The sequence below is a fragment of the Mus musculus genome, chromosome 10 (assembly GCF_000001635.26).
Source record: "Mus musculus strain C57BL/6J chromosome 10, GRCm38.p6 C57BL/6J".
Classification (NCBI taxonomy): Eukaryota; Metazoa; Chordata; class Mammalia; order Rodentia; family Muridae; genus Mus; species Mus musculus.
The window spans coordinates 85714264-85741435 of record NC_000076.6 but is presented as its reverse complement, the minus strand read 5'-3'; the positions used below and the strand labels follow the sequence as shown (position 1 = coordinate 85741435).

The window sequence follows — 27172 nt, the reverse complement described above, 5'->3', positions numbered from 1 at the left end:
CATTGCAGGCAAAAAGTGAGGAACCCATGGTGGTGAACTACAGCTTCAACAACATTGTCCCCCTATATTTGGGGAAAGGTGACAAGGGTGAAGAATGGATTGTAAGGTAGGGTGAGTTAGTGTGATTGTGAGTTGTGAAGTGAAATTCACACAAACACACACAGAAATGCGCGCGTGAGCACACACACACACACACACACACACACACACACACACACACCAGGGTTTCTATTCCTGCACAAACATCATGAACAAGAACCAAGTTGGGAAGGAAAGGGTTTATTCAGCTTACACTTTCCACACTGCTGCTCATCACCAAAGGAAGTCAGGACTGGAACTCAAGCAGGTCAGGAAGCAGGAGCTGATGCAGAGGCCATGGAGGGATGTTCTTTACTGTTTTGCTTCCCCTGGATTGCTCAGCTTGCTTTCTTATAGAACCTAAGACTCCCAGCCCAGGGATGGTACCACCCACAAGGGGCCCTCCTTCCTTGATCACTAATTGAGAAAATGCCCCACAGCTGGATCTCATGGAGGCATTTCCCCAACTGAAGCTCCTTTCTCTGTGATAACTCCAGCATGTGTCAAGTTGATACAAAAAACAGCCAGTGTACACACACACACACACACACACACACACACACACACGCACCTCTAAGTAGTATAAAGTTAAGCAAAACAAACAGCAGAACTCCAAATCAAAAGAGCAGGGATCATTAGGATGCAAGTTAGAAAGCTTGTAAAAGCCAAAGTGGTAGTTATCATCAAGGACACAACAGAGTTGTTGGAAATAGAAACCCACAATGATTGCTACAGCATGCATGAGAGCTGAGCAAGCTCATACCAGGAAGCATCTCATGTACAGGAAAGTGGGGACATGGACCAAAATCCAACCACAAGGTGAGATATGGTAGCACTTGACAGATGCTGGGAGAGGCAAAGTCTGCCAAACCCTGAGAAGTCAAAGATCCCCCAAGGCTGACTTCACAAATCAGATCAGTTGGGTAACGAAAAATTGACCTGATGGAGAAATACGAAGGAACGTGATGATGATGATGATGATGATGACGACTAGGAGGACGAGGAGGACGTGGAGGAGGAGGAAGAGGAGGCAGTCGAAACACGAGGAGAGGAAGGTATAAGGGGAGGGCGAGGAGGAGGAGCAAATCAGGAAGGGGAAAGAGAGGAAGAGAATGAAGAAGAGGAGGGTAGGAGGGACTTGAAAAGGAGTAGACAACTTGTCAGAGTTAGTTGAGTGGTGTCCGGTATCTGTGTTGTGTATCCTTTGCCTGATTGAAACTTTCTATTCTCTAGGGAATTGAAAATGAAGCTAAACGATGCCAAATAGCTCAAGGAAGTCCCGGAAACTGACCAGATTCTCTAGGTTTCTCTTTTCCAAAATGTAATCAAGCCAATCTGCTCAGTGTCTGTCTCAGACAAGACAAGCTACAAAGACAATGGAAACCAGGTCAGCTAGGTCCCTGTTTGGAGCAGGAAACATAATTCTTCCTGGAAGAAATTTAGATGAACTGAGACTTAAAAGAGACACTCTTCCACCAGTTGAGCTGCTGTCAGGCTGTGCAGTGTGCTCCAACTTCCCTGCTTCAGTGAGCTTGTAAGCCATGCTGGGATGGGCTGGGATGATGCATCTCTCTGTGAGTCATTTCTTTTCCTGTGAGTCAACTCCCAGCTCACATTCCTGTTTGTACAGGGAATACAATTCATTGCATCACCAAGCTGGACTGTGTGGTATCCATACTATTTTGCTATCTGTAGTGGGTAGATTTATGTGTTGCATATGCCCAGGAAAGGTTTTGAAGGGACTCACACAAGTGAGGGATAGAGAATGCTCACTACACAGCCCAGAATTAAGCTGAGACCACAAATCCAGACCCAAACACCCATTTTTTCACAGATGCTTTAAAGTGGCTGATTTCTGACTCAGGAACAGCAGCAAATGACCCAGTAGCTCTGATTTTCAACAGCAACTGGTGTTAGGATGGGCTAGGATACAGCTGGCTTGTTGTTATTGAGCATGGCAAATAGGTGAGTCTAAAGGGGCTTTTTGATTCCTGACATTCAACACATTGAAAACTGGACCTTGGTAGTAGCCTGAGAAAGAAGACCTAGCCAAATAAGGGAATGGACTTTGGAACTGAAGTGCACAGGTGGCTTGCTTCTGCACTCTCCCCCAGAACCCCCCCCCTAGGCTCTCTCCCACAGCAAGAAAGGTGGGGCATGCAGGTGGCATTTTCCCTCAGAAGCATGGGTGGCTCGCTTCTGCACTCTCCCCTTCCCCCCACCCTAAGCTCTCTCCTACAGCAACTGCACTGTGGCGCACAGGTGGCTTGCTTCTGTGGCTTATCTCTGCGTTCTTCCTCAAAAGTTCCCTCAGAACCCCCAACCCCTGTTTCCTGCCCCCTATCCAGCAAATGTGGGGATTCTTTTTCCCCTCCTGGCTGCTCTGAGAGGACTCAAAAAGCCACGAGTTTGAGCTTGAGTGAGACAAATGACAAAACTCCCCAGCTTCAGTGGTGCCAAGACTAGAAAATTCCCAGATGACCAGGTGCAGTTGGTGCCTGTCTTTGGAAAAAGGAGATTAGGGGTCCCATGCTTAAATTACAGAAAAGTGGTGATCAGAAGACAAAGTCATTGCTGCCCATAAAACTAGTTCCTGATAGCACCACAAAGATAATCTTTAGGTTGGAAGAACCCCTCTCTCAGCCTCAAGATTCTGCCCTACAAATGGTATTAAGTGGGAATTATGACTTACCTCACCTGCCTTGCCTCCCCTTCACACTAAGCATTCACAGAATTTCTAACTATGCTGTATATAAGTGCCAAGACACCCAAGCTCAAAGTCACACTCCTGACCTATGTTGTGGGAAGCTTTCTGGTCCAGGTAGAGACTCGTAATAAAGGACTTTTATGCAGAATTGCAGCAGACTCTACCGTTCTTGACCTGTCCTGGGTTTCCTGCAGAGTCAGGGCATAACTGCCTCTAGCTTTAAGAATGTACTATAAGGTTTTTGACAAGGAAGGAGAAATGGGCATAAGGGCACGGGCAGTCAGATGTTTGTTATGCTGGGCCTGTCATTCTAGAGCACCCTCAGGTTTTGTCACACTGCAGGAGGTTGGTTGGGGAAGAAAAAGAGGGCATTTGTGGTAGATGTTGGTAGAAGTTGGTAGAAGGGGTGACGAATATGTTTGAAACATAGCATATAAACTTTTTAAAGAATTAATCAAAATATTGTCTTTAAAAAGAGCACAGATCAATGAATGCTGGCAAGAAGGTAGACAGCAGGTCTTAGACACCATGAATGGGAATGTAAGCTGCTCTAGTGACTGTGCAAGTCAGGACGCAGCTGTCTCCAAACACATTGAATCCAGATGTTCCCTATGACCCAGCTCTACTCCTCCAGGGCATTCAGACAAAGGACCCCAACATTCCACTGAGGTGGGTATGCCATGCCATTGTTCACTACCACTAAGTATGACATCCAATAATTAAAACCAGACACCCATCTACAGAGGTGTGGACAAGTGAAATACAGTACAGGATGGGAGTAGGAGCAAGTCATTGTGTGGAAAATGGATGCAACTGTGAAAGATCACAGTAAGTAAATCAAGCCAGTTACAGTCCTAGATTCTATATCAATACATTGAATCACTATACATACACAGAATTGAAAACCATGTTTTCCATAGAGGCATAAATGATTAACAACAGCGAGAAATACTGAGTATCTGGGATAGAGCCACGGTTCTAGTCTACTCACTGAAGGAGCATATGGCAAGCTACAGGAGGTGCTTGATTGCAGCTGCTTTTTAAACATTGTCAATCACTGTAATTCTAATGCTACTTCAATGGCCTCTTCGTGTATTTAACCCTGAAGTCTTGTAGAGCAGACTCACACTTAGCATTCCACAGTGTCTCAGGAGCATCCAGGACCTTGAAGGCAGCCTGGGCCTTGCCATTCCACGTGGTTGTTGCTTCATTTTCATGTTTTGAACTTCAAAGTTGTCTTAAGTTATGCTGAAGAAATTGCATCACCAGAGAAAACCCAGCCTCCTGCCTGTTACTTCAGGTTCCTCTCCTGATGTTTCTGGAGTGTGAAAAATGCCGAAGACATGCAGCTTAGACGAGGAGGCCAGGGTCCTCAGCAGGCTCTTAAGGTACTAGATGTACGTCCTTACATTTTCTGCAGGTGAGAGGGAATGGGGACAAGAAGGAGAGCACAGAAGGTCAGGAGACCTCAGGAAAAGACCATAGGGCTAACATGTCCCCCTCCTTACCTGTCTCACTTCCACTCGTCAGTGTGTCTTTACAGCTGCCCTGTAAGGCAGGAATGTGATTTCTTTCTTTACTTTTTAATTTTCCTTTGGCATTTGTGAGTGTTTTGTTTGTTTGGATGACTGTATACCCCTGCAGTGCTTGGTATGTGAAGAAGCTAGAAGATTGTGTTGATGCATTAGAAATGGAGTTTCAAAATGTTTTTAGCCACAGTATATGTCCTGAGATTCGGAACTGCTTCCATTGCAACAGCAACCAGTGCACTTAACCACTGCAGTGTATGACAGCACACCCATATTATATTATTAATTATAAACTCAAATGCCAGATTAACTTCTGAGTTATCTTCCTCTACTTTGATTAAATATATTCCTCCAGCAATGAGAAAAGTTTGTTCAGTTGATGAAAATTGGAGCCCCTAGTTTTCTCCATAGACTCTCATGGTAATGCCTGGGTTCTCACCATGCCACACAGATTGACATAAAATTTACTCTATGTAAAATATTTATTTGTGGAACTTTACATTAAATATTTACTCCCTTTATATATACAGAAGTTGAAAAAGTCCCGTGCATCCTATCAGATTACCAAGTACTATGGATAGATTTCAATAACAACAAAAACAACAAAAAAATCACATATGTATCACAGGATGGCCTTGTTGGTCCTTAATGGGAGGAGAGGCCCTTGGTCCTGTGAAGGCTCCATGCCACAGTGTAGGGGAATGCCAGGGCCAGGAAGCTGGAGTGGGTGGGTTGGTGAGCAGGGGGAGGAGAGAGGAGATTGGAGGCTTTTGGAGAGGAAACCAGGAAAGGCGATAACATTTAAAATGTAAATAAAGAAATTATCTAATAAAAAAATATAAAATTAGAAACTGTGTAAAGGTTTGGAATCTCTGGCTCTAAGTGAAATAAATGTTTAAAAATTCAGATTATAACACATGTGTGTGTTTTTAATGATTCAAAACTATATTAAATACAATCAATATTCACTATGGTATCTCTGAATAAATGTATTAAAGTTCTGCTATCATATTTTTAAAAATATACAAAGTGTTTATTTTTGCAACTTTACACTAAATACTATCCCCTTTTTTCAAAACATTGTGTTTAGTTCTCTTGCTCGCTTGCTCACTCACTCTCTTTCTATTTCTGTGTCTTTCTTTGTGTCTGTTTCTCTTTTTTGAAACTGTGCATGTAAGTGCAGGCACCTATGACAACCAGAAGAGGGCACAAGATCAACCTGGAGCTGGAATTACAAGTGAATGTTAATGCAGGGATGTGAGTTCTGGGAACCAATATAAGATCATTTCCAAGAACCATAACACTTTAACCAACAGCCTTTCTCTAGATGGTCCCACTCTGATTCAAAGGAAGCTGTTGATGAACTGGACTTGACTTTGGGGAGAATTGTGTCAGAAAATTCTTCCCAAGAAGAACTTTTTAGACTTGGACTAAATACTAAGTAGATCTTTAGAGAAGAGACTTGAGGAAGACTTCCAAAACTGGACATTCGCTAACATTTATCTATGTCCCAAATGCTAGGACACTCACATTCATAAAAGAAACTTGACTAAACCATGAAAAAAAAGAAACCACAATGAACCCTACACAATAATAGACAGAGACTTCAACACCCGACTCTCACTAATGGACAGAACATTGACACAGGCATAAACACAGATACACCAAAATTAATAGAGATTATGAACCAAGCGGATTTAACAGATATCTGCAAAATATTTCATAGTAAAACAAAATATACCTCCTTTCCACCACCTCATGGTACTTTCCCCGAAATTTTCCATATAATCAGTCATTTAAAAAGTTTCAACAAGGAGACTGAAATAGTCCTGTGCATCCTATCAGATCACCCTGGACTATTGCTAGACTTCAACAACAACAACAAAAACAAAAACAAAAAACCCAGAAAACCCACATACCCATTGATGTCTTATGCCTTTGTTTTTGCTTTCACCGTGAAGTGGAAGCTGACCCTCATAGACTGTTTTTGTATACCTCAAACTATGGCAGGTAGGATATCACCATGTCCAGGGTGAAAGCTCCATCCTGCTTGCTATCCTCCAGTAAGTGCACTCTATAAGCACAGGTTAGGTAGGGGAAACTGCTTCTGAGACCTTGTCCAGGAAATGAGATTGTAGTAATCAGTCGCTAGTTGCCTTTATAGCAGGAAGTTAAGGGGCCCTAGGATCCTCTCAGCCTTCTTGTGACTCTGCCACATTCACCCATGTCAAGATGCCTGGATGTCATGGAGATGCCCCACACAAAAAATCACATATACACATATACATACATACTTTCTTTCATGCATACATACATGTATGCACACACACACACACACACACACACACACACACACACACACACGTCACCTTCCTCTTTAGTCTGTAAGACAATCCAACCTCTGTCTACTAGTCCTTTTCCCAATGCTTCTCCGAGACGCTTTCAGAGGCTCAGTGTCATTACCTACATTGACACAGCTGGAGAACTGGTTCACCCTTGCAATCTACTGACCTCTGCATTGTCTCAAGGAGCTGTGACTGACAGGGCACTCATGAGATTAATAGGGGACTAATAGCATTTGAGGAGCCCATGACTGTAGAAGGGTTCACTGATTCTCAGCACTGGATTCATGGCAGCAATTAATACCCTGTTGATGACAGGGTCAGTGTTTTCAGATTTGCTGTCTGCCTAGAGTTCTGTCTTTGTCTCTGTTATCATCATGATCCACACTTAATGTCTGACTAGTAGATATCTGATTGCAGAATCAGGAATCCATTAACTAGCTGTGTGTAATCCTTGTCTCTAGTAGGCAAGCTTTTATCCATATTTAGGGGATTAGAAACTGTAAGTCATTCAAGTACTGGTGCAGAGACCATAATAACACACCGTTAACTCAGTAGCATGGGGTAGGTGGGGTAATCCATGTAGAGATGCACATTCACAGGTCACAACCTCAACTGAGGCTAAAGACTGGACCCTGAGATGATTTAACTTAGATTCAATTGATGGAGATAGGAGAGGGGAGAAAAGTCAGTGGAAAAGTCTGTTGTCTTAAAGCCTCGGTTTCTCTGCAAAGTTTGGGGGGCACTGGTAATACATTAGTGACTTGGAAAGGGGCAAAGACATATGGATAGTGGAAGACTCTAGTGTTGAGAGTGGATTTTATGACTTACTTTTCTCCCGTCGTGAGAAAATATTGAAGAAAAGCAACCTAAAGGATGGTTTGTCCTGGCTCAGAGGTGATGATGATGATATAGTGGTGGGAAGAGCACGGCTTTAGCAGAAAGAGCAATGGATTTCATTGTTACCATGATCAGGAATCCCAGACAGCTGAAGTTTGGGAATCTAGTTGCTTTCTCAGTTTGATACAGCTGGAAATGCAGCCTGAGGAAAGGTTCCAGAAAACACTGAGTGTGAGCAATTAAATAATTTTGACAAAATCTCTCTAAAACACACACACATACATGCCTGTTTCTTTCCATCTAAGCAGCTGTCACAGTACTCAAATAAGGTTATTTTCTGGGAAGCCAAGGTGCCCATAAAGTGAAGCACTTATGTTCAGAAAGCTCATTTCACACCAAGACAAATGTTGGCTAAAAAATGGAGTTGGGAGGACACAGAGCTGGGAACCTGCACGAGGTGGTTTGCACATGGTTGGTGGAGTGGCACTATTGGAGTACATGTATGACTGTTGTGTGTGCTTGAAGACTCTCCTCCTTCCTTCCTGGAAGGCAGTTTTCTGTTTGCCTTTGGAACATGATGTACAACACTCAGCACCTCAGTGCCATGCCTGTCTAGAGGCTGCCATGCTTCCCACCATAACAATTTGGATTGAAACTCACAACCATTGAGCCAGCCACAATAAAATACTGTACATGACAAGGCAGCAAAATATTGCCTGGGTCATGGTGTCTCTTCACAGCAATACAAACTCTCACTGTGACAGTTCAGGGGAAGTAAGAGTCATTGCATGCCAGGGGAGGAAGCTGTTGAAGATGCAGGCTAGATCACAAGTAGAAGGCTGCTCTGTCGCTCGCTCTCCTTTGCAAGCATTTGAGGAAACCAGTAGGCCTGCATCTAAGTGGGGACCAGACTGGGCAGAGGAAGCATGGAGATGCCGCCTAAACCTAGCGAGAAGAAAACTAGAAAAGAGAAGCCAAAATCAAAGACCAAAGAAGCACCAGGAGGAATGGAAGAGGCTGCTTCCTCCAAAGAGAAAACAGTTAAAAAGAAGGAGCCTTCTGAAAATGGCGTGGAGACCTGAAATCCAAGAAGGCCAAGAAGCAGGAGGAGGCGCCTCAAGATGACACTGCTTCTAAAAGCAAATCCTCCAAGAAGAAAAAGGAGCCCCTTGAGAAGGAAGCAGCCACTGCTAAAAACCATAGAGATAAAAAATGAACAGCCTTCTGAAGAAGAGGCAGAGGTCCCTAAGCCCAAGAAGATGAAGAAAATGAAGGAAGCAAATGGAGACAGAGAGAAAAGCCCTAAGCTAAAGAATGGACTGTCCAATTACAACCTGAACTCCAACTCCAGTGAAGCTCTTGGTAAAGAAGCCCTTGTTCCTGTGAAGGCTCGATGCCTCAGTGTAGAGGAATGCTAGGCCAGTGAGGTGGGAGTGGGTAGGTGGGTGGGGGAGCACCCCCGTAGAAGCAGAGTAAGGATGGATGGCATGGGGGGGGGAGTGCAGAGGGGAAACTGGGAAAGGGCATAACATTTGAAATGTAAAGAACTAAGATATCCAATAATAAAATAAAATAAAATAAAATAAGAAGAAAGAAAGTAGTAGTGATAACGGGGCACAGGCGCAATGGGGCAGGAAGACAGCTGCAGTGGCCTAGCTGGACCAGAGAGCACATGCCTGCAGAGGTAGGACACAGCCTGCAGGGCTCATTCCAGAGGCACCTGCACAGGGCCTGCCTTGGTGGTGGCCTGCAAAGGCGCAGGCGCAGAGAGCACAGCGAGCCCTGCAGATGGCGCTAGTTCGAGGACCTTAGTAAGGCTGCTGAGGGCAAGCAGGGGTAGATGTCAGAGCTGGGTAAGAAGTACTGCATGTACTGCTTGGCCAAGGTGAACCTGCTGCACTTCCGCTGCACAGAGTGCCAGGACATCAAGCTGTGCTCTGAGTGCTTCTAGCCCAGTGCTCAGATCAGCTACCACCACCGCTAGCAGGGCTGCCATCTGGTGGACGCTGGATGATTCACACTCCGGGGTCCTGAGGCCAAGGGCAGCTGGACACCATGGAGCAGTTCAGCTTCAGTAACTGGGCATGGCTGCGCATGTTGGTGCTTCATGGACTGCCCAGGAAGTGATGGAGCACTTCGTTAGCATGTATACCCATGGGAACTTAGGCAAAGTCTGCATCCCTGGCACCATCCCCAACCGGGTGACAGATCACACTAGCCCCCAGTGGGGTCCTCTCTAGCCTAGTCTTACCACACCTTTGCCTGCATTGGAAATCTCTGTGGCTGAGCAGCAGCAGCTGGGCTATGTGGCCCTGTGAGATGACTATGAGATCGAGAATGACCAGGATGCTGAGATGCTCTGCAGTGTGAACTCGGAGGAGGAGGGGGAGGAGGAGGAAGAGGAGGAGGAGGAGGAGGAGGAGAGGAGGGAAGGGGAGGGCGGGAGGGAGGGATTGAGGGAGGGAGGGAGGGAGGGAGGGAGGGAGGGAGGGAGGGAGGGAGGGAAGGAGACAAAGCTCAAGAGTGCCCATGTAGACATGCATGTGTGGAAGCTGAATGAGTCAGCGCCGGAAGTTATTGCCCAAGAATATAATGTGGTACTAGCCTTGTGGTACCAGCCTTCCCTGGCAAGGACAAGAAAGAAAAGAAGAAAGACATTGAAGAGAAAGATCACCAAGGAAGAGAAAGAGCTGCGGCTGAAACTAAGGCCACTCTACCAGTTCATGCTCTGCAAAGAATTTTATGATTAATTGGAAAACCTGCACAAAGAGAAGATGCTTCATGCCATGATCTGAGAGCTACAGTGGTATCCATGCAATTGTATTAAGAAGATGGAGGAGTCGACCGAATATGAGGCTGAGAGAGACAAACAGAAGAGGAGGAAGGAGAACAAAAACCTGGCCAGCTTCAGAACGGGGAAGGAGGGTGGCAAAGACAGCGAGTTTGCAGCCATTGAGAACCTTCCTGGGTTGGAGCTGCTGTCAGATTGCAAAACGGTTCTCTGTAGTTCCTTGAATTTGAGTCCTGCATGCTATTTGACTGTGAAGACTATGGTAATTAAAGATCACCTCCAGAAGCAACGGGAGATCCTCTCTAAAAGTTGCCTTTTCAGTTATCTGGATATGGTCCTAAAAAAAGGATTTTAAATTTCCTCACAGAAAGTGGGTGGATATCCAGGGATGCTTCCTGCGGCCAGATGATGCTAAAGTAGCTTGTGAGTCAAGTGATTGTGGATCTCCCCCACCATGTTGCTCTTTTAAACAAATTGAATTCTTTTTTTCAAGGCTTAGATTTTTTTCAAGACCCTCTGGAAGAAGCAATAGTAGCAGTCTTAAATTGGACTCATGGGGGAGATGGGCATGTGTCTTTATATCATAGTCTAAAGTAATCCTTTCAGAAGACAGCTTGCCTTTGTGATCCTCTCAAGACTGCCCCCACCTTGGATAAGTCCCCTAAATTTCATGAGCCTTTCTCTGTGTGGGTTTAGAAGCTGTTATGCTGTGGGAGCCAGGAGCCCTGTGTTCCTTCCACCAACTTATCCCTGGTGACACAAGCTTTACTCAGGAGGGCTACTGATGACACCCTTTTGCTGAGGCCACTGCTGTCTCCTCCCCCCAGCTGACACCACAAGCATATCTCAGACACGCCACACTTTACCAGGAGGCAGAGGGTGTGCACAGAACCCTTTGCTGTGGAGACCAGAGACCACCATCAGGCCTGCTCCCAACTGAGCCACTTAAGATGAGCCCCTCATTTGCACACAGTGACCACATGAGCTTCCACTTAGCTGACAACAGCCATTTCAAGCCCTCAATAATGCTTGCTTCATCTACCCTGGCCCCAGCCTGGGCTGTGTGGACAGGCTCTCCTGGCTCATTCTTGTCCCTTGTGATTGGGAAAGCAGTTAATGGGAGGGCCACATGGTCAGATGGGGCCTGCCTTTCGATGCAGGGAACACTTATAGTACACCTGACTTGGAAGATGCTTTTGAGTTCAAGGTAGAGTGTGCAGTGCTGGGATGGGGCAGTAGGTGCTGAGGACTTCCACCAGGATTGCAGATCCCCTTTCACTAAATATAAGAAACACTAGCTAGCCTGGCTCAGCAAGCTACTTAGGGTATGGCAGGGGGACTAGAAGCCATCCTGTCTGTGCCTTGGAGCCTGTCTGCTGTTTTGTTTGTGATCTTGCAACAACTCAGAAACGGCTCCTTCCCAGCACTACTGAAAAGCTTGTTTCTGGGGCCTCCTTCAAGAATTCATAGGATCCCTTCCTTCTAAACTTGAGGAAGGCCTTTGTTTTCCAGCTGCTCAGGGCTCTCATGCCAAACCCTGCTTTAGAGTCCTGGAGTGACCACAGCTCCTGCCACCTGTCCTTGAGGTACAAGAGCATGTTTACCTCATAGAATGTTTGGTCTGAGGAGTAACAGTGAAATCATTTTGAAGAAAACAGTTCATTGCCAAGGACGACACAAAGACATACCTTTGAATTTTACATCCTCTGTCCGCTACAGTAAGTTTTTCAGCATTAAGTAAATCATTTCAATTATACTGTATATGGCTTTAGTTGTAAAGTGCATTGTGGGCTAGCAGGGGAATGCCCTGTGAGCAGCCCAGATTTCTCTTGACACCAGAAGATGCTGAACAACACAGTCAAAGGACCAGCTCCACACAGCCCCAGCAGTTGAATAGTGGACAGTAGCTGGTGTGACTAAACAGCAATGGAATTGTTGGTGCTCAGTGCTAGGTGAGCCAGTGGTTCTCAAAGTAGGGTTCCCCAGGCACTGTCAGAAGTACAGCCATACCCCAGGTAATCTCTCAAGGCAGAGATCTGGGGGCTTCATTAACAGGGACTAACAGGGTGATTTTCAAACCATTCCCGTGACTGGCAGGCAAGCCCAACTTTGAGAACCACTGATTTTGTCCTGGTGTCTCCAGTACAAGAGTCCCAGCTTGGTGAGGTTTGAAGTTTCAGGTTATCTTCTACAAAAAGACAGACAGACCTACATTAGCTTGAGAAGAGAGGATTCTGTCAACATGTGCCAGGGGCTGGTGAACAAAAAGCTGTGCTTAAGCAGGCATAAGATATGTGTACAACTTTCAATGATATAAATTTATTTGGGTGTGATTGCTTTAAAATACAATAATGAATGTATAATCATGTTCAAGTCTTAATATTGTTACAAGGGAAAAATAATATTAGGATTTTTTGCTTTCATGTCTGCCCCAGCTGTTTCTGGCATGTTACTCTCTGTTAGCTCAGATGTTGACATATTTCTACTTAATTCTCTTGATACATTAGCTGCTAAAAGCCAATGGAAGCAAGTCTTTTCAAAGTTAAACAAACTGTCTTTGGGTCAGAACAGTCAGCTAAGTATTCAACAGTTGGAAATAATGCTTTCTGGAAGGCCAACAATCCAAGAATATATTAAGACCTGAAACCCCCTATCATTTTATTATACTTTTGCATTAAATAGTTGAGACCAACGAAAAAAAAAGTTGTAGTGAGACAGAAAAGTAAATACCCATGGAGCAGAAAGAAGGATATTTTTCTAATTTTCCCATATCTGAAGAGAATGTCAAGCTTCTCAGAGCTCCCAGGGTGAACTTCGTCTTTCCTACACAAGCCAAGATTTTCCACCATGTAGACAGAGGGAAAGACTTAATTACTGAAAAATGGTCAGGACCCAGAAAGGCCTTCTCCTTTGCTATCCCTTTGACTGAGAAACTTCAATGTGGGCTACAAGAGAAGAAGAGAGGCCAAACCTGTCAGGTACTAGTCCAGGACCTACAAGAGAATTAGCAAACCAAGTGAGAAAAGATTTCAGGGACTCAAACAAAATGCTATCACTAGCTTGGTTTTATGGTGGAACTCCCTACAGTGGTCAAATTGATTGAAGGCAGAGTAGGATCGATATCCTGGTTGGGACCCCAGGTCATAATAAAGAAAACTTGCAGAATGGCAAGCTAGATATTACCAAACTTAAACATGTTTTCCAGCATAAAGAGGACCAGATGTTGGATACGGGTTTTGCTGATCAGGTGGAAGAAATTTTATGTGTGGCATACAAGAAAGATACTGAAGACAACCCCCAAACATTACTTTTCTCTGCAACTTGCCCTATTTTGGGTATTTATTGTTCTAAAAACTCCATGAGATCTACATACGAACAGGTGGACCTGATTGGTAAAAAGACTCAGAAATCATCTATAACTGTGGATCACCTGACGATTAAGTGTCTCTGGACAGACAGCACAGCAGGGATTGGGACGTGATCCTAGTGTACAGTGGTCATCAGGGCACACAACCATCTTCTCTGGAACCAAGAAGGCTGCCCAGGAGCTGGTGCAAAACACATGCATGAAGCAGAATGTCTGGTCCTGGCTTGGAAACATTCCGCAGAAGCAAAGGGAAGTCACACTGGAAAGATTTCCAAAATGGCAATTTTAGAGATTTGGTGGCAATCAATGTTGCTGCCCCTGGGTTAGACAACCCTGAGGTTGACTTGGATGTTCAGAGCTGTCCACTGAAGGATGTGGGGTCTTCCATTCATGATTCAAAGTGAACAGAGATTGAAGGATAGAAGTATGCACCTGCTCTTATCAACACAAAGAGGAATTCCAGTTAGGTCAAGTGGAGCAGAAAGCAGGAATTACGTTGAAATTGATGGGTGTTCCTTCTGCAACAGAAATAATAAAGGCCTCCAGCAAAGATGCCATCAGGCTTTGGACTCTGTGTTTCCCACTGTCATTGAACATTTCAATAGTCAAGTAAGAAGCAGACTGAGGAGAAAGGAACTAGAGAGGCCCTGGCAGCAGCTCTGGTCCACATCTCAAGGGCCACATCAGTCATCCAGCGCTCCCTGATCAACTCGCAAGCATGCTTTGTGACCATGAATCTGTGGAGCTCTATTGAGATGCCCAGTATCAGATATGCTTGGCAAGAACTTAAGGAGCAGCTGACTGAGAGCATCGATGACAAACTGAACAGGATGGCCCTCCTTAAAGGAAAACTGGGAGTTGGTTTTGATCTCTGTGCTGAAGCAGTCACAGAAATTCAGGAGGAGTGGCATGATTTGAGATGCTGGCAGCTCACCATGGCCACTGAGCAGCCAGAGCAGGAGGGAGCCCCGGAAGTATATGGAGGCAGCAGGATGCCAGCTGTGGATCTTTCAGAAGAGAACAGAGTGGAAGCAGTCATGTGCAGGGACAGGGGCAGTGATAGCGAGGAGAAAGTAAAAACTTCAGTTAACAGTGACCAGGAGGTGGCAACAGAAGTAACAAATCCCCAAACAAAGGCCAGAAGCAGTTTTTTTAAAAGCCTTTGGTCAGCAACAGGCAAGAAGGAACTGTTTGCACTGTGGACACCAGGGCTAGTCCTCCTGTCAAAGCCCCTAGTGCTTCCTTACATTTTTATCATTTCTCAGCACACACACCCCCACCCCATCCCCACGCCCCACCCCAGTATCCTTGCAGATAGAGGCTTCTGACTGGCAGACTAACCACCATAAACTGTCTTCATTTAGGAAAGGGATAGGAATTCATTGCATCATTTTCCAGCATACTCCTAGATTTTTCATACAAAAATCAAGCACAGATCTCAGATCTCCATTTAAAAAAAATGTAGAGGTTATCATTGGCCATCCACCTTCTTAGAAAACACAGCCTCTTCTCAGTCTGCTCATTGAGAAAGAACTAGACTCACACTGAGAGAAGGAAAGACTATTGGAAGACTTTTGTCAACTTGACACAAGAGACAAAAGGGGAGATAAAAATTCATCTAAGAAATGACCTCCACATTTTGCACTGTGGTCATGTCCACGGACCATTTTCTTGATCCCTGATGAAGTCCTTATAGTGCACGGTGGGTAGCAGCACCCAAGAGTAGTGGTTCTTAAGAAGGTCATAAGAAGACAAGCTGAGGAAGCCATGGAGAAAAAGTAGGTGAGTAAATTTCTCCTGTGATTCTTGCCCTTGCTTCTGCTTGACTCTTTACAGTGACATTCCTCAGTGCAAGGTTTGACTGGGGTATACATACTATACCAACCATTTCTGCCCTAACATGCTTTTGGCCATGGCATTGGTCACAGTCACAGAATGCCAACTGGGAAAAAAATAGCTGAGTGGTAGGCCCACTGTCCATGAATTCTTGCATGATATTTGGTTATACTCTAAAATCAGAGATTTTGATGTTTCCTGGTTAATCATGGCCCTAGTAGTGATATGATTCACCCTTAATAAACATATATAATCCCAAGTGATAAAGGTAATGTTAATATTGTAGAAAGTAGCACAAGGTTTGAAAGTTATGTCTAATTGAGTAGTAGGAAGAGTGATGAATCAGACAAATATTTGACAGGAGAGGATATGCCTCACTCTCATGAGTAGAAAGGGGGGAAAGGCTACATAAGAGAGAGCACTGCAGAGAAAGAAAAGAAGACAAGGAAGCTGTTTACTGGGAGAGATTTACAGAGGTCAAAAGAAGCAGGAAGGGGTGAAGTTATTCCATGGTAAGTCTCAGAGGCAAAAAAAATTCTAGGCCTTGATAAGATCAAATGAAGGCAACAACCTTATCGCACTAGGGTTAAATTAGCACAATGAGGCAGAAAGCCTGAGAGACTACATTTGCACTAAGAGAATACAGAATAGATGTACAAGGGAGTAACAATGAAAGACCCTAGTCCATTGCTTGAGGGGAAGCAGGCCCTGTCTCTGAGCACAATATGAGCAGGACCAGGGTGGGATGTGGATCAGGACAGAGTGGTTGTTTTATTAGCTCCCTCAGTCCCCACCAGTCCTTGTGAGCTAGTATATGTTTGTCTCAAAGACAAGCAAGATCTTGTCCTCTGGTTCAAAATGAGATCCTGTCCCAAAAATGGAGCAGTGTCTCAACAAGTAAAAGACAGGAATAGCTGGAGAACTCCCCCAAAGCAGACCAGAGGCTGAAACAGTTCTCTAGGAGGTATTGTGAATTCCCATGAAAACTGACTCAAGGGCAAATCATCACACAGGATCACAAGAGAGAACTAAAAATCCACTCTCCTATCTGTAAGGAGTTCACTCAGTGGTTTTGCAAGATTCCCTGAGGAGAAGAGGCAAAACAGGAGCCTGGAGGGGAGTCTGAGTACCCCTCAGTGCTTCTCAGAAGATGAGTATCTTCTTGCCAACTCCACCTCTTTCCTGGCTTTCCCATCTAGTGAGGTGCTGTAAGGCACACTGGAAGCAAGGCTCTGGACCAGAACAAAGAACATCAGGTTGAGGTTAGAGAGGACCAAGGGCTCCTCATGCCATGGATCTTCTGCTGTTCTTACTGCAGACCACAAAATCAGAAGCCCGTGAATATAGCTTTGACAAAACTAACTTATAGAGAGTCTCCTATGCACTCTGTACAAGCATCACCTGCCAATATAAAGCTTATGTCCTATTGGCTGAGGCAAGAAACAGAAGGGAGAACCACCATCAAAGAGAGAGGGGGGATCCTGGGAAAGGGGCAAGAACACGAGCTTGACCCTAAAATCTGAGGAAGTCAGACTCATGAAACTGAGGACAGGTGACCAAAAATGTGGCAGACACTGACTAGAATAAACAGGCTATAGAAGCTGTGAGCTAGTCTCTGAATAAGCCAGTGGTTATGAGCTGGGCATTGAAGTTATTAAGTCTAAGAGTCATTATTCTTGGAACATCAAGGCTGGGTAAAGGCAGTTGTTCCAATAGCACACTGAATGTCAAGCTAGACTCTAGCCTTTGAGTGTGAGAACTCTTGGTAGGAAGACAATTTCTCAGAAAAAGATCAGTGAACCACAGAGAGGCAATGCAAAATGCTGCTCTAAAATAAATGAATGAATAAATAAATAACCTGTTGAGGAGGAAATAAGGGCTTTCACTGGACCCTCTGTATTTCCCAAGTGCTGCTCCTCTAATTGGAGGCTTATGAACCTAAAGAGGGAGAGGGTGCAGAGGTGATCAAAGGTCTCTCTCAGGCTGCAGCTTTAATGCACTTCCCTGGTGCAGCACAGGAACTGAGGAACCTAGGCCTGTCAGGAACCAGCATGTGCCTGTGAGAGGAGCCTGCAGTGACCCCTAGATAAAAACAATGCAGTAGCAATCTGAGAGCCTGATATAAGTTCCTAGGGTGGGCAGGGGATGCAGGGCAAAGACAATCTCTAGTCCCAAAACAGGCAAGGCGGCCTGCTGAACAAAACAGGGAGATGGGAGCCTGACTCCATAAACATGTGCTGACCTGAGAAGCCCGCAGACAGACAGACAGACAGACAGATCATATTACTGAGCTGCGGTAGCACTGAGGAGCCCCAACCTTCACAAAGGAAAATGTATTCAATGCAAAAATAATCAAAGAGAAAAGAAACTGGGTATAAGATATTACAAAGGAATTATTTGTTTGTAAATAATAAAATCAAGACTCCATAGGAAGGAGAGAGACTGAGTAAAACAAAAATATTTTTACTAGGAAATGGAGAAAAACAATGACTGATGGCATTTGGACCCCATATAATTTTGTTTTGGTGTAAGCAAGAAATAATTAATAGGTTTGGTAATGATTTCAAGTAGGTTCGAAATAAAGCTGACTTAGATAAGACAGAAATGGGATGGAATGCTAGGTTAGAGGGCATAGAACAGAGATGAGAGAATTCTTAAAATCAGTATACCGAGTCTTGAAAGAATCCAATCCAGAACCTAGAATGAGAGCAGAACCAGAATTGCTAGAGGAGAAAATTGCACAAAGGCTTGAAGGATGAAGATGACAGCACATAGAGTCTGAATATTCTCAATAAACATCCAGATTCCGATTTATTATTAAATGATCAAAGCAATAACATAAAAGAGAATATGTGTCTCATTGTGTTGAGTTTGAAATTTTAAAATACGTACATATGTTGATTCATCACTCACTGGATACATATTCAGACTTCTAAGAAGCATCAGACTTGCCTTCTAAAAGGGATGGTTCTGAAACTGCACATTTATTAGAGATGATGGCTATCTTGGAAATGCCTTTGCAGACTGGAGCCGATGATTCTTTAACATGTGTGTCCACTATAATGCACTTTGCCCATTAGGGCATAAAAAATGTTATATGTTACCAACTTACAGGTCAGGCAGTTATAGAGAGCTCTCATGGGAGTTCAAAGGAAATGCTCATAGAACAAATGGGGGATCTAAGATCTCCCAAAGAGAGTTTAAATCAAGCTTTATTGACTTGAATTTTTAAAATGCCAATGAGACAGATAATACAGCTGCTAAAAAGCCCTAGATCTTAGAAAGCATTGCTGATTTAGATAAACATAAACATGTGCTAACCTCAGAACAGAAGGCAGTAAATATGCTGCATAGGGGAACAGAATATGATCTTTTTCAAACGGGAAAAGAAAAACTGTGGAATCCTTCAAAATTAATAAAACACAGAGGCCACTGGAAGAGACCTCCTGAAGATCTGTCCTACTGACAAGAAAAAAAAATCATGAAGACCAACAAAACGGGTAACTTGTTTTGCTGATCCCTCTACATGGGAACTGTACTCAAACTGGCTGAGATGTGAAAAAGTCTCTAGCTATGACTTCAGGAATGCCAACAAATCTTATTGGCTACAGAATCTCCAGGGTGGATTCATGCCATTCTTTGAAATGTCATGGATGGAATTTTTTAAAATATTTATTTATTTATTTATTTATTTATTATATGTAAATACACTGTAGCTGTCTTCAGACACTCCAGAAGAGGGAGTCAGATCTCATTACAGATGGTTGTGAGCCACCATGTGGTTGCTGGGATTTGAACTCCGGACCTTCAGAAGAGCAGTCGGGTGCTCTTACCCACTAAGCCATCTCACCAGCCCGGATGAAAATTTATATTAAACTCTGGTAATATAATCCAAGCTAACTTAGAAAAACAAAAGCCGAAGCAATCCCACTAAAATCAGGGACTAGACAAGGCTGCCCACTTTCTCCCTACCTTTTCAACATAGTACTTGAAGTATTAGCCAGAGCAATTCGACAACAAAAGGAGATCAAGGGGATACAAATTGGAAAAGAGGAAGTCAAAATATCACTTTTTGCAGATGATATGATAGTATATATAAGTGACCCTAAAAATTCCACCAGAGAACTCCTTTGGTGAAGTAGCTGGATATAAAATTAACTCAAACAAGTCAATGGCCTTTCTCTACACAAAGAATAAACAAGCTGAGAAAGAAATTAGGGAAACAACACCCTTCTCAATAGTCACAAATAATATAAAATATCTCGGCGTGACTCTAACTAAGGAAGTGAAAGATCTGTATGATAAAAACTTCAAGTCTCTGAAAAGAAAGAAAGAAGATCTCAGAAGATGGAAAGATCTCCCATGCTCATGGATTGGCAGGATCAACATTGTAAAAATGGCTATCTTGCCAAAAGCAATCTACAGATTCAATGCAATCCCCATCAAAATTCCAAGTCAATTCTTCAACGAATTAGAAGGAGCAATTTGCAAATTCATCTGGAATAACAAAAACCTAGGATAGCAAAAACTCTTCTCAAGAACAAAAGAACCTCTGGTGGAATCACCATGCCTGACCTAAAGCTTTACTACAGAGCAATTGTGATAAAAACTGCATGGTACTGGTATAGAGACAGACAAGTAGACCAATGGAATAGAATTGAGGACCCAGAAATGAACCCACACACCTATGGTCACTTGATCTTCGACAAGGGAGCTAAAACCATCCAGTGGAAGAAAGACAGCATTTTCAACAATTGGTGCTGGCACAACTGGTTGTTATCATGTAGAAGAATGTGAATCGATCCATACTTATCTCCTTGTACTAAGGTCAAATCTAAGTGGATCAAGGAACTTCACATAAAACCAGAGACACTGAAACTTATAGAGGAGAAAGTGGGGAAAAGCCTTGAAGATATGGGCACAGGGGAAAAATTCCTGAACAGAACAGCAATGGCTTGTGCTGTAAGATCGAGAATTGACAAATGGGACCTAATGAAACTCCAAAGTTTCTGCAAGGCAAAAGACACCGTCAATAAGACAAAAAGACCACCAACTGATTGGGAAAGGATCTTTACCTATCCTAAATCAGATAGGGGACTAATATCCAACATATATAAAGAACTCAAGAAGGTGGACTTCAGAAAATCAAATAACCCCATTAAAAAATGGGGCTCAGAACTGAACAAAGAATTCTCACCTGAGGAATACCGAATGGCAGAGAAGCACCTGAAAAAATGTTCAACATCCTTAATCATCAGGGAAATGCAAATCTGTTATTAACGCGTTCTCACGCCCGGCCAGGAAGAACACAGCAAACCAGAATCTTCTGCGGCAAAACTTTATTGCTTACATCTTCAGGAGCAAGAGTGTAAGAAGCAAGAGAGCGAGAAAACGAAACCCCGTCCCTATTAAGGAGAATTATCCTTCGCCTAGGACGTGTCACTCCCTGATTGGCTGCAGCCCATCGGCCGAGTTGACGTCACGGGGAAGGCAGAGCACATGGAGTGGAGAACCACCCTCGGCACATGCGCAGATTATTTGTTTACCACTTAGAACACAGCTGTCAGCGCCATCTTGTAACGGCGAATGTGGGCGCGGCTCCCAACATCTCCCCCTTTCCTTTTAATAAGAGCAAATAGGCCACCCATATTAATGAGAGTGGAGATAGAGGTCAAATCCCCAGTGTGTAGGTAAAGGAGCCATGTACAGGATTAGCTCTTAGGCTCACAGGCTTTTACCCAGAGCAACCCTGACCTGCTCCCGTGTCGTTTTGCCTGGAGAGAAGGACACTTGGACACTCAACCTTCTTGAAAGATGACATGTCTCCCTAGAATAGGCTCATATATGCCGCAGAGCCTTTCTACTGCAGTGCTTAGCCGTGCAACTCTCTCGGGCTGCTGAAGCACACTCACTCTATCCCGTGCAATGAGACTAGCCTCATGGGATATAAGAGCTGAGTGGCCAGCGACCTATTGCCTAAGCATAGATATATCAGGGGAAGCTCCATGTTCTAGTCCTGCAAGCGCCTGGGCAATAACCACCTTGTCTCTCCTAGTTTGGGCCTTAAGCTTACAGACCAATCAAAGAAGCAACACTAATCCACAGCAAAGTGTATCTCCAAATAATATTAATCCCACCCATTCTTTAAAGAAAGAAAATGCTGAGGAGATCCAATTGGGTAATCTTTTGGTCAGGGACAGGTCCAAGCGCGTGGAGTTGACCTGAAGTCTCAATTCCCGAAGGATCTGTTCAAATTCAGCCATCCAATTCTGTAACATATACTGAAAAAGACTTTTTGACAAATTAGCTGCCCTAGTAAATTTAACATACTGAATGGAAATAACACACAATCCCGGAAACTTTTGTTCACATCCCAGCTGAGTTATTTGTCATAATACATCTAGTTGTATCTGGACAAGATCTATGAGTTGATTAACCAGCATGAGACCTCTCTGTATCTTGACATTAGCTGAGGCCTGTTTATCTATGACTGTAGTCACTGAGGCTGACAAAGTGTTAATGGTGTCAGTCATCTGGACCTGTCCAGACAGAGCCAAGGCTGTCTGAATTAAGGCCAAACCCAGTTCCCAGTTAGTGGTAAAAAAGCAGGAGAATACTTGAGCATTATACATCACCGTCATTGGGAGTGGAAATATCGACATTATCCCCCAACGCTGCTCTCTCTTTATTATTGACGCCCTGGACATCACCAAGACGAGGGACATCAGTATTCCCTTGGTCAGTCTGGATTTTTCGGGTGAGTCTTTCTGGTATCCAAAATGGGTTGTCTTCATTCTGTGGGAAAACACAGACCGCTCCCCTGGATCTTATCAAAATAGGATCCGGGCCATACCATTTATTATCAAGGACATTTTTCCATTTAACCATCTCATTGGGCCTATCTGGCTCTGAACAATGACGTTCAGCCGCAGTATGGCCATGAGCATCAATATTTAAAAAATTGAGTGTAAAGAGTGCCAAAGACACAGACACTCTTGGTGCTCGGGGTAAAATCTCTTCAATTCCCCTCTTTTGCTTTATAAGATAGGCTTTGAGGGTGCGATGCGCACGCTCAACAATACCCTGTCCTTGAGGGTTGTATGGAAGTCCAGTCAGGTGGGTCACGTCCATCTGACGGCAGAACTGTTGGAATTTTTGAGACGTATAAGCTGGTCCATTATCAGTCTTAAGGAGTCTGGGTTTCCCCCAAGCACTCCATGCCTCAAGACAATGTTGAATCACATGTGAGGCTTTTTCTCCCTTTTGTAAGGCCTGGTTAGCAGCTAGAGTAAGAGTCCTAGGGGAGGAGATATGAGGATCTCCTTCTAAAATACCAAACAAAGGCCTTAACTCAGCGGAAGGAATCTTTAAAAAAGGTCTGAGCCAATTAATATCTCCCAACAGCTTTTGAAAATCATTTAAGGTATGGAGGTGATCTCTTCTTATCTCTACCTTTTGGGGCACAATCTTATCTGGGGACACCACAGAGCCCAAGAATTGTCCTGTATCAGAAATTTGGACCTTTTCTGTGGCTATCTGTAAACCCCACTGACTTAAAGTTTTAAGTAGAAAAGGATATGCCTTTTGTAGCATGGTAAGGTCTTTATGGCACAGGAGGATGTCATCCATGTAAAGGAGCAAAATTAAAGAGGGGAATTGTTCCCTCACTGGCAAAAGAGCTTCTTGTACATAAAGTTGACACATAGTAGGACTATTGGACATTCCCTGTTCTTGATGTCCTAACCCTTTTCCTTCTTTATAACCCATCTTTGCCATGATATTTTTTGCTTTAGCTGAATACCCTCCCGATGGGGCGTTTTCATTGGACAAAATAAGGCCCAAATGCTGCATAATATCCCTTCCCCAGAGGTTAACCGGGAGTGGGAGCACATAAGGTATGAATTTCCCTTGCTGTCCTTCAGAGGATTCCCACGTCAAGGCAACGGAGCTTATAGTGGGACATGATTGATATCCTAGGCCCTGTAATGAATGAGATGACTCTGTGGTGGGCCATGCTTTGGGCCACCAATGTGTAGAGATTATACTTTTATCTGCTCCGGTATCAAGGATGCCTTCAAACTCTTTTCCGTTAATCTTAAGGCAGAGCTTAGGTCTATTATTCAAAGATACAACCAAATAGGCAGAATCATTTCCTGAGGAGCCCATTTTCTTTATCTCAGGTCCTGCAGATTTCTCCCTGGTATTATCAGGGAGGAGCAGCAGCTGAGCTATCCTATCTCCTTTACTAATAGAAAAAACGCCCTTAGGGCTTGAGCACAGGACCTGTATTTCAGGGGAATGTTGACAATCCATAACTCCAGGGTGGACTACTAAGCCCTGCAAGGTGAGTGAACCCCGGCCGAGAATAAGGCCCATGGTTCCCGGGGGCAAGGATGGTATAGGCTCCACCGGCACCGGCTGAATACTCATTTGAGGCATTAGTAGGAAGTCGGAGGCGGCACGCAGGTCCACCCTTGTGGGTCTTCCTGGGTCGCCTCTCTGACTGCTTCCTGGGTCCTGACAAACCGGTTCCCATATCTTTGAGGGCCCTGGGACCGAGGGCCCGATGACCCGTTTTTTGGCACATAAGCTGATTGACTATCAGGTGGGGGAAGAATTCTGCCCTTTATATCCCTCACAGAGCGACACTGGTCAGCTCTATGATAACCCTTGCCACACTTAGAGCAAAGAGTGAGAGTCCCCCCCTGTTTATCTGGAGCTCTGCAATCTTTCTTAAAATGCCCAGGCTTTCTGCAGTTAAAACATGTCCTCTGATCATTTCTGCTCATGGAGCGGTTCTGAGATTGGAGGATGGCGGCCGCTAAGCCTGCATTGGTGAGAGGTCCCCCAAGCTCTCGACAGACCCTGAGCCAGTCTTGTAAGCCTTTGTTCTTTCTTGGGGCTATGGCCGCTCGGCACTCCTTTGTGGCTTGCTCATAGATTAGCTGTTCTACCAGAGGCGCGGCTTGCTCTGAATCTCCAAAAATACGCTCTGCTGCCTCTGTCATTCTGGCCACAAAATCTGAGAAGGACTCCTGAGGTCCCTGGACAACTTTTGTTAATTGACCAGTGGTTTCACCTGCTCGGGAGAGCGCCTTCCAGGCCCTAATAGCCGTGGAGGAAACTTGGGCATAAGCTCCCCAATGGTAGTTTGTTTGATCAGCAGAATAAGCTCCCTGACCCGTTAACAAGTCAAAAGTCCAATCTCTCTGCTCTGGAGTCAAAGCAGCTGCGTTTGCTTGGGCCTGCGCTTGTGCAGTTTCATGCCAAAGAGCTCTCCATTCCATATATTTGCCCATACTAGGGAGAGCGGCTTTTACAACCGTTTGCCAGTCGGCAGGAGTTAGTGCCATGCCGGCAAGCCTGTCTAACTGCACCAAGGTAAAATTAGCATTGGTTCCATATTTACGGACCGACTCGGCAAGCTCTTTAATCTGTAAGTATTCTACCGGAGCGTGGACACGCCCACCCTCGGCTCCTTCAAAGACTGGAAATGCCTGTTGTATTTTCCTTTGTTCCTCTCTGGGAATGAATGAGTCTGCGCACTGCCTCTCTGCGCATTGTCTCTCTGCGCAGGGCTGACGCACTACGCAGGGCGGGGACTCCGCATAGGGCGGACCTTGAAGCCGACTGCCCTGAGGCCAATCAGCAAACTGGCCTTCGCCAGCCGCTTTTGGCTTCCTTAACTGATTAGCTAGCACTTTACCTGGCTGGTACCCTTTTTTCTCATAATGAGCTGCTTCTTCCTCCCAGTCTGTTTCTTCAGAGGAGAATTCATCATCTGATTCAGAGCTACCAAGAGCTGGCTCCCCGAGCCCATCCAGCGATGAGCACAGGCTCCTTTTCCTAGAGACCTCCGCTAATTGATCTTTCTTCTTTTCCCTTTTTCCTCTTTTTCTTCTAATCTCTCTCCAGGTATTCCTACCTAACCTTAACTTTTCCTCGGGTTCAAGACCCTTGGAAAGGCCTGTATACTTATTTTGTGTACCATATTTCCTCTTTGTTCCTACTCTCTCTCCCCACTTTACTTCTGATAGCTTGTCCTGAATTTCCTCTAGAATCCGCCCTGCCTTAACCACTTGATAACATGTGAAAAGGAACAAAAGGGCTTCTAACACTAGAGAAAGTTCAAGGCCAAACATATCTTATAAAGCTATTTTCCACTTTACTTCTGATAGACTGTCTTGAATTTCCTTAGAAAGTTCAAGGCCAGGCGTACCTTGTAAAGCTATACTTACGGGTTACCGCCGTTCCCCAGCTGAAAAGTTCTGAATTCATGCAGTTGAATCCTTCTTAACAGTCTGCTTTACGGGAACCTTTATTACCGCGACCCGCAGTTCTGGTTCTGGAATGAGGGATCTTCCTTGCGCCAGTCCCGAGTTTTTTCTCGTCCCGGAATTCGGCACCAATTGTTATTAACGCGTTCTCACGCCCGGCCAGGAAGAACACAGCAAACCAGAATCTTCTGCGGCAAAACTTTATTGCTTACATCTTCAGGAGCAAGAGTGTAAGAAGCAAGAGAGCGAGAAAACGAAACCCCGTCCCTATTAAGGAGAATTATCCTTCGCCTAGGACGTGTCACTCCCTGATTGGCTGCAGCCCATCGGCCGAGTTGACGTCACGGGGAAGGCAGAGCACATGGAGTGGAGAACCACCCTCGGCACATGCGCAGATTATTTGTTTACCACTTAGAACACAGCTGTCAGCGCCATCTTGTAATGGCGAATGTGGGCGCGGCTCCCAACACAAATCAAAACAACCCTGAGATTCCACCTCACACCAGTCAGAATGGCTAAGATCAAAAATTCAGGTGACAGCAGATGCTGGCGAGGATGTGGAGAAAGAGGAACACTCCTCCATTGTTGGTGGGATTGCAGGCTTGTACAACCACTCTGGAAATCAGTCTGGTGGTTCCTCAGAAAATTGGACATAGTACTACCGGAAGATCCAGCAATACCTCTCCTGGGCATATATCCAGAAGATGTCCCAACCGGTAAGAAGGACACATGCTCCACTATGTTCATAGCAGCCTTATTAATAATAGCCAGAAGCTGAAAAGAACCCAGATGCCCCTCAACTGAGGAATGGATACAGAAAATGTGGTACATCTACACAATGGAGTACTACTCAGCTATTAAAAAGAATGAATTTATGAAATTCCTAGGCAAATGGATGGATCTGGAGGGCATCATCCTGAGTGAGGTAACACATTCACAAAGGAACTCACACAATATGTACTTACTGATAAGTGGATATTAGCCCAAAACCTAGGATACCCAAGATATAAGATACAATTTGCTAAACACATGAAACTCAAGAAAAATGAAGACTGAAGTATGGACACTATGCCCCTCCTTAGAAGTGGGAACAAAACACCCATGGAAGGAGTTACACAGACAAAGTTTGGAGCTGAGACGAAAGGATGGACCATCTAGAGACTGCCATATCCAGGGATCCACCCCATAATCAGCTTCCAAACGCTGACACCATTGCATACACTAGCAAGATTTTATCGAAAGGACCCAGATGTAGCTGTCTCTTGTGAGACTATGCTGGGGACTAGCAAACACAGAAGTGGATGCTCACAGTCAGCTAATGGATGGATCACGGGGCTCCCAATGGAGGAGCTAGAGAAAGTACCCAAGGAGCTAATGGGATCTGCAACCCTATAGGTGGAACAAC

The 27172-nt window shown here is 44.6% G+C and overlaps 1 long non-coding RNA gene and 2 pseudogenes across 1 annotated transcript; all 3 read left to right on the top strand.

The window, feature by feature from the left end:
* Nucleotides 1-1096: 1096 nt before the first annotated feature.
* Gm40732 lies at nt 1097-1733 on the top strand. The gene is made up of 2 exons (XR_871921.2): nt 1097-1133; nt 1312-1733. It is a non-coding gene; the product is annotated as a predicted gene, 40732 (long non-coding RNA).
* On the top strand, nt 9458-10883 carry Gm21026 (predicted gene, 21026; annotated as a pseudogene).
* Nucleotides 12984-14824, top strand: Gm6714 (predicted gene 6714; annotated as a pseudogene).